Below are 8,438 nucleotides of genomic sequence, written 5' to 3'. Positions count from 1 at the left end.
CTGGTCCACTTCTTCTCCCTGTCCACTATGCCCACCTACACGAGAGCCCTAGCAGCTAGCATGAGCTTCCTCAGCAAGCGCAAGGCCAGCTCGTCGTCCGGGCGCCAGCCAACTTCAACATTGCGTCGTGGTCGGCACGCCAAAAGTTGTACCTGCCCATCCACGACTGTCGCTATTTTGGGGGAACCGCATCCCGACTCCATGGCCGGAGTTAATATGTCGCACATATGGCACCTCAACACCAACAAGATGCCGGTGCCTACAGTGCTGCAGACTGACTGCGTGCGGTTGGCGGAGATCCGCCGCCGCCGAAGTGAACTCCCGGATGAGCTCCGCCACCACATAAACTACGCGGCGGACTCGCCCAACTGGGACGCCTGGTTCACCAACGAGAACGAGGTCTGACGCCTGTAGAGCTTGGGCGCGTCGGCTGAGCACGCTTCACCACCGTCTGTGGTGGTAAAGGAGGAGGACGCCATCCTTGCGGCGCTGGAGGAGGCCAACAGGTGGGCCTATATGAGGAGTCAGAGCCCCCGCCTGGCCGCACCCCTCCTTCACCCGCCACCACATGGCGTGAGTCGGGTTGTTTCCGCCACTCCTCCACCGCCACCCGATCCGCCTCCGCCGACGGTTGCGCCCATGATTTTGCTCATCGACCACTTCCTAGCCCCCGCTCATCCCCCACCCGCCCGCCGCCCGCCACATGACGCCGTGAGTCGGTGGTTTATCCTCCGCCGCCACCCGATTCGTACCCGCTGCCATTTTCGCCGCCCCGATGTCGGCATGCCGCTGAAGAAGGTCTCCAAGAGCGGGTTCTTCGGAGTGCGGGCGAAGCCGTCCGGCAACTTAGGTGCCGAGTTCTTCGACGCGGGCCGTCGGTTCTGGCTCGGCACGTACGACACTGCTGCCAAGGCCACCTGTGCATTGCGGGAGGCCGAGGACGGTGCTCAACTTCCCGGATATTGAGACCCGGGCAGATGCTAAGTTCCTCATGTCGGAGTGTGTTCAGATGGAGGAGATGACGAAGAAGAAGACAAATAAGAGGTCGGCCATTGTCATTGCTCCTAGCGATAGCGACAAGGCGGCAATGGTGAAGTTCACGCGGGAGCATCCAGAGTATGTTCAGGCCAAGTGCGAGTACTTATGGAAGCGTGAGGCCGAGCAAAAGAAGAAGAAGGTGAAGAAGGAGGACGAGGCCAGACCCTCGACGGTGATCCCTGTTGAGTCCTCGGAGGACGATGAGGAGTTTTGGGGGCCCTCGGATGAGGATGCAAGGAGTGTTGGATGCCCTCAGAGAAGGACGACTAGTTTGATGGATGTAGTAGTTTGAATTAGTTGTAGTAGTCATTTGATTTATGGTTTTAATTAGAACTATATTTGAATTATGTTTCAAATGAAGTAGTAGTTGAAGTTTCTAGTTTTTACATCTTCACATTAGCACCAGCTATTGGAATTGGAGTTTTACATCACAAATATACACCATTTGTTGGAGTTGGCTCTTTTTTGGAGATGTAAAAAACACTTTTCGGTGATTTAAATTATACAACACCTAGTTTTATATCTCCAAATTTGCATCATATATTGAAGATGCTCTAATTTTTCTTATATCCAACCCAAAATAAAGGTATAACAATGCAGATAATCTTTTGATTAATTGCATGGGTTAAACACCAGACAATCCTTGAATGATTAACTGGTTACATCTGCTGGAAGCATCTCTGCCTAGCATATTTCTGATTTTGGGGCTTGTATTAGTACCATCTATCATACACACTATTATAAAATGTGTTACTACCTGAAAGTGATAGGTGTAATTGACAACCTACCTCCGACAATGATTTGCCCCAAAAATGGGTGTATTGTTTTCAGTACTACAAAGATACTTCGGTAACTCTCAAGTTGTGACTGTCTCTGCGTCATATTAGCCTGAGCCGGGATACTTCCGCAATCTGCAAGTGAATGCGTACACACATCATATTGCTTGTAATCTGTGGGAATTTCACACTGTCATAGCTAACAATCATCACAAGTTATTTCAGAATCTCACATCGCATCTTGGCAAAAGGCTACGTGTCGCACGTTCTTGCATCCTGATACCTCTCCTGCATAGGTATTGAACTAACAAGAGATCAAATAGGGAAATTTTCTCGATGTGTTTGAGAAAAAGAGGAACCGCCAACCCTTGAACCTCAATTGACTCATCGTTTCTATTATGATGTGAAGTGAGGCATATATAGGATGATCTCCATAAAGAGATCAAGGCTGGGTGCCTCAGGTAGTTATGCCTCCTTTATTTTTAAAAGGGCACAAAATGATGGGCTATGATGGAAGGACATGTCTACGCCAACAAAAGTAAATAGAAAGCATTAACGGTCCATAAATACTCATCACTTATCATTTTTCTCTTGAACCAAACCTTTGGGTGCTTCTCAATTTGATATTGTATCAACTTAAAGACATTAACACCAGAATAATCACCATGTACTCTTGCACCATTAAGGTAATAGATTTTTACTTAAATGATGATACGGTTTTTTCAATATGGCCATTTTATTGATGCAATAAGTGGAGACTAAATAAGTAAACTCAGCCTGTACAACAACATGATAACAAACCATCAAAATGCACATGGTGCACATGCCAACCAGTCCAAATGCTAGAAAGGAAACAAGTTCCAAAAAGTGCAATGCCTACCTAGGCCATAGGGGGAGCTTTTCCCGAGCCAACGCGCATTCCCCTGGTAATTGAGCCATAAATCTAGCAAAAATCCAGCAAAAATCTTCCTGAAGCTCATAATTTTGCCCACTTAACCCATTGCCCCACCGACGATTTGTCTCAAGCTCTGGCACAATACTACTAGCACGTCAGGACACTACAAATTTCATAACCAGGGAAGAAGGAGCATCGACTAAGACCATCCTACAAAGCAATCCACTAAATCTTGATGACCTAGAAGTCCCTTATAAAATCTCTCCACCTGAAAGAAAACACGGAGCATGATACAGATCTCCCCCACTCATCCCAAAAAATTGCCATCAAGAAAGACGAAGCACTATAGGTCTGGTCTTGCAACCATCCAAATGTGGTCCACCACATCACCCAAACGTTGGTAGCGATGGTTGCCGAACGAAACCACATTGTTTTTACGCAGAGGTGCTAGGGAATTGCAGATGTTGTCTTCTAGAATGATTTTATACATGGACTTTTTTTGCATGAAAATACAAAGAAATAAAAATAAATGCATAGAGAAAACTAATAAAGGAATAAAATAAACAAAAATAATAAAAAATAGCTATAAATAAAAATGTAACATAAAATAAAAGACAACCCACCCCAAATTAGGCCATGCCAAAAGTAACAAAACTGTAAGTAGTACGTTTATTATTCCCCATGGTGAACCGGGAAGACAAAAACATCTTATTCATTGCTTATGTTGGCGATAGTCGCTATGAGGCTCCCGCCCCAAGACATGGGTCGGCCAATGTCAAGAACTTTTGCACTAAGCGGCAAGAGGTTCCTACCGATACTCATTTTGCAATTTTTCCTATTATGTTTCTTCTCACCAATTTTCGATGGTTTATTCTGCTTTTCCCTTTTTGTTTGTATATATTTCATATTTTGGATTTTAATTTTAATATTTTAAAATTCATGAATATTTTTTAAGACAATTCATGAATATTTCCATACATTCATGAAGTTTAAAGAAAATTCATGATCATTTTTTAATCATGAATATTTTTTAAATTCATAATTATTTAATTAAGATTAGTTCACATTTTTTACAATAGTATTTAAACGGTCTTCTCTTTCGGAGTGGCAATTTTCTTTGAGTGATGAGTGATCCTTGTGCATATTGGATGGCCTATGGTAGCGATCGAATGGTAGGTGCATGTTTTAGCGACAATAGATCACACATAGTGTAGAATAGGACCTGCTAACACTAATATGTGTTGAACTGTAAACAACAGCACAATGCCGAGCCTTTACAAAAACATGACGAGAATCCATCAAAAGCTAGAATGTAAAACAAATATGACCCCTCCTCTCTCTCCTCGAGATCATGAAGCAATTTTGAGTATCCCTCAATAATTAGACCATAAATCCAGTGAAAAACAACCTAAATCTCACAACCCCCCCCCCCCTTAGCCCATTGCCCAACCAATTATTTGGCCCAAGCTCTACCACAAGAGCTAGTACCTCTTTTCTCCATGATGAAACTACAAATTCCATGGGGAATAAGGACGATGACCATCTTGCTAAGAAATTCACTAAATCTCGATGACCCATAAGTCATGCAATATCTTGACCCAAAAAAGTTGGAGGATGACACAAATGCACTCCTCCTCGTTTCCGGCTTCCTTTAATTTGATCCTTTTGGAAATTGTGGGGCCCTAAAAAGCAAGGGTTGGTAGCACGAATAAAGTTTTTTTAGTTGAGAATCAATGTATTAGTCTGTGGAGTCCTTGCAACGAGTCAATAATCAACACATACACAGAATTTAGAAATTTTTCCTTGGTTTCCAACTTAGGCTACTGAGGTTGCCAAACCCTCGAGCTTTGCTAGTTACAAGAATTATTGTATTGGGTGTTCGGAAATGGATTGCATAGAAACAGGTAAAAACATTCAGACTATAAAAGAACATAAAATAATGTGATCAAGATTGTGATAACGAGGAATAAATCTCCAGCATCAATAACTTCACTAGTAGCATCCTTCCAAATAAAAAGCAATATGTGTGGTCAACAAGTTACAATTGTGTTTGAATAAATTTTGGTGTTTATAATTGATCATACATATCATATTGCATATAGGAATTAGATCATTGTATCTAAAGACCATTATCCAACAACATCTATAGGTAATACTCCACCCAGGATCACTATCCATCATGCATCTCTATTTATTACGTAAAACTAGAGCATTGCTTTAAGCAATGTGACATAATGTAGATAATATATATTCTCCTTACCTCCGATTCATCACCGAGGAAACTAGGAAACTATCCTTTTATAGTCAGTAGCAATAACACAATATAAGCTTATTTCCCTTTCTGTCACCTAGATTGATTACCTTTAAGGTTAAACCCAACTAACATACACAACTACCTCTTAGAGATTATATATGCCTATAAATCATACAACAAAGTTCTCAAAAAATCCAAAAGAAATCCATATATAAATCTGATTGCAAAGGAAAAATTCATCACACTACAACAAAGACACCGAGAAATCACATCAGATTGATAACAATCATGTGGGGTAGCTCATTTGATCTTTGTATTGAGAAGCAAGAGAGAGAGGATGCCTTCTAACTACTGTTTTGGACCCATAGTCCAAGGACTACTACTTACACATGGACATTGTGGTAGCGAGGCTGATGAAGATAACTCTGATGACGATTTCCTCATTCGACAAAGTACCAAGAAAGTTCTCCAGATTTGATTGCCTCGGAGCGCATGGTGGTCGTGGCATGAAAATTCCTCGATAAAAGGTTATGGGGTTTTCGGGATAATATAAAGGTAGGGGCATCATGAGGTGCCCAAGGGCCTACACGCGGCCCCACCTCATGTCCCGGGCACTGACCACTAGCTCCTATCATGTGGGGCTCATAGTGGTGCCCTCCAGTGGCCTTTGGCCCATCTTGGATCCATCTTGATGTGAAACTTTGTCCTGTATTTTATTTCAGTTTTTGATCCATGAAATGGTATTTTTCTACCAAATCCAAAAACAACAACTTAAATTGAGACTAGATTAATAGTTTAGTCTAATAAGTCAATATAACCGCTCCAAATTGATGCAATATTGGTATAAAAGTAGCATGAACATATACAAAATTATATATATGTTTGAGACGTATCACTCCCCCAAACAAACTGTCATCTACAAAGATGGAGCATCCTAGATTAAATCTTGGAACCATCAAATTTGGGCACGACATCACCCATCAGACATAGGTTGCTAGGGTCACCGAATAGACCAGGCTGATCATGAAGAGATGCTAGAGCGCTGCAGACATTTTTTTATGAATGATTTGTATAAGAATTGTTTTCAACTAAGATGTAAATAAATATAAAATGGTGATATTTTTTTTACAAAAAGACAATAAAAGAAAAACATAATTACTAAATTTAAGTAAATCATGAAGCACAAAATAAAAGGCATTCCACCCAAAAATGGGTGAGATTGAAAATAACAAAGTTGTAAGTGAAGTTCATTATTCCCCACAATGACAAGGGAACACATACACAATTTTCCTGATTTGTTGCTCATTGCAATGCTTTATCGAGGAATCTCAGGGATGTGTCGATGGGCCAGGGCCAATTAACAATTCCGAACGTTTTTTCTTCAGGTTTTCTTTGTTTTTCCTTTTTCTTTTTCCTTTTTCTAATACTTTACTATATATGGTGAATATTTTAGAATATGTTGTTTATAATTTTTTGTAACACCTTTTTTTGAAAAAACAATGAAAATAGAAAAAAAGAGAAAAAAAGAAAAGGATCTCTACTATTAAAGGGGCGCTCGTCCCATTGCCTCCACCTCTCACCCGGTATTTCCCTCAAAAGTTCCTCTCCCTTCTTTGGTTTGCTGTTGGCTTTTTAACCCCAACTTATGTCGCACAAAACAAAGTCAACATAAATATCTTAACTTGGAATAATCTAAACCAAATTGATACCTTTCCAAAACCACGTCCTGCATTAACTTAATCTGGTTAAATCAATCTTAACTAAACGAAAACTTTCACGCCATTCCCTAGCCATACTCCCATCAAATTAAATGTTAACTCAATATGTTGTTTATAATCGAGGGTCTGGACATTATTTGGCTAACGTAATTTAGCACTTCCATTTATTCTGCTAAGCTTTTGAGTTCAATGGAGGATAGAGTTGGTATGTTGTGTATTATTGCCGACTACATGATAGGAAAATAGAGGGCATGTGTGCATGGATAGTGCATCCAGCAAGTGTAGATAAGACAAGGATGGCGCACACCATCATTATGATTCAGCAAAATTACAATTCGATAGAGGGGGATCTTGCCAAAAATGGTGTGCTAGAGTGTGACACCATGAGATTGATGACGTTCGTTGTGAATAGGTGCACAATATGATCACTATTGGCAAAGGTGGCAAGGAGAGGTGATCACACGAATAAGTCGTTTCAGGCGTGCGGTGATTTATTTCTCCTGTTGCAACACACAGACAATTTTTCTAGCTGCTTGTAATGCATACAAGTTAATTAAAGACAGATTATAAAACGCCTTATAATAAGAAAACAAATGTTGAAATATACCGATGTAGAGAGAGAAATAGAGTCCACATACATTCTGTGACAATCGACGTGCCGTCGTCGATTTCTTTACATGAAACCGATCGACCGTCCATGCTTTTCATTCACCGGTCCGTCATCATCTGGCGTGAATCGCAGTGGGGAAACACGCGCGTGCGGCGTAAGCTCGCATTATGGACCTCACCTCTGGTCTCATGGATGTAATCAAACCCAAGCACATGCACGCGAACGTGTACTTCTGGATGACCGGACTATTAGCAATAATCTTGTCCTAATAAAAATAGGTTTAAGCTAATCATAATGAGGGTGGCCGGTGATTAGGTGTCCTATTTGTATACGGCTTGCATGTCGTGTGGTATTTTGAGCAGTAGCCTAATAGGAAATTAGGAGCCCAAGTACTAGACGTTTAGCCATGTCCGTGTAAGCGTTTGGAGTCCAGAATACTAGTCGGTTTAGGAGGTCCTTGGGTCGGCTCGTGCATATATAAGCACAGCCTATGGGGTGACTTTATTGTATCAACGTGGAGAAAAAAGAAAAGAGAAAGAGGAGAAACAAAGGGCACGACAAGAGCCCTTGGCTATAAAAGTTTTGCGCGTGCGTGTTCATTGTGATTTGATGTGATCGATTCTGTGGGCAAGTTCCAACAATTGATATCAGAGCAAGGTTCAAGGCGAAGCCGCGCTTGCCCCGGGGAGGCAACCCCTACTAGCGCCTCGGGGCGGGCGATATAGTCGCTGGGTGGTTCAGCGACGAGGAGGGGCGGGCGATGTTGTCGTTGGGTGTTGCAGCGATGAGGAGGATTATGCGACCGTCGTTCGATGGAGCGACAAGGAGGGAGACGGCGGGCTGTCGTCGGCAAGGCGACGGATGGAGATCGTTGACGGGAGCGGTGGTGCGGTGATGCGGTCCTGAAAGTCGTCAAGATCGTCATCTGGGAGTTAGAGTCAAGGAGTCGTGCGGGTTAGCACGGTCGATCGGTCGGTTGGTCAGTCAGTCGTCGTCGTCATCGTCATGTCCGAGTGCTCGTCTCTGTGAGGAGGCGTTGAAGATGAAGCGCATCTAGATCGTCTATGTGTCTCGACGAGAGGATCAAGTTCAAGTATGTGGGGGCGGTAAACCAGTGAAGGTGAGTCTCTTCAATGAGGTCATGTCT

The sequence above is a fragment of the Triticum dicoccoides genome, chromosome 7A (assembly GCF_002162155.2).
Source record: "Triticum dicoccoides isolate Atlit2015 ecotype Zavitan chromosome 7A, WEW_v2.0, whole genome shotgun sequence".
Lineage (NCBI taxonomy): Eukaryota > Viridiplantae > Streptophyta > Magnoliopsida > Poales > Poaceae > Triticum > Triticum dicoccoides.
The sequence above is the reverse complement of the archived record's forward strand: the minus strand, read 5'-3'. Positions refer to the sequence as shown.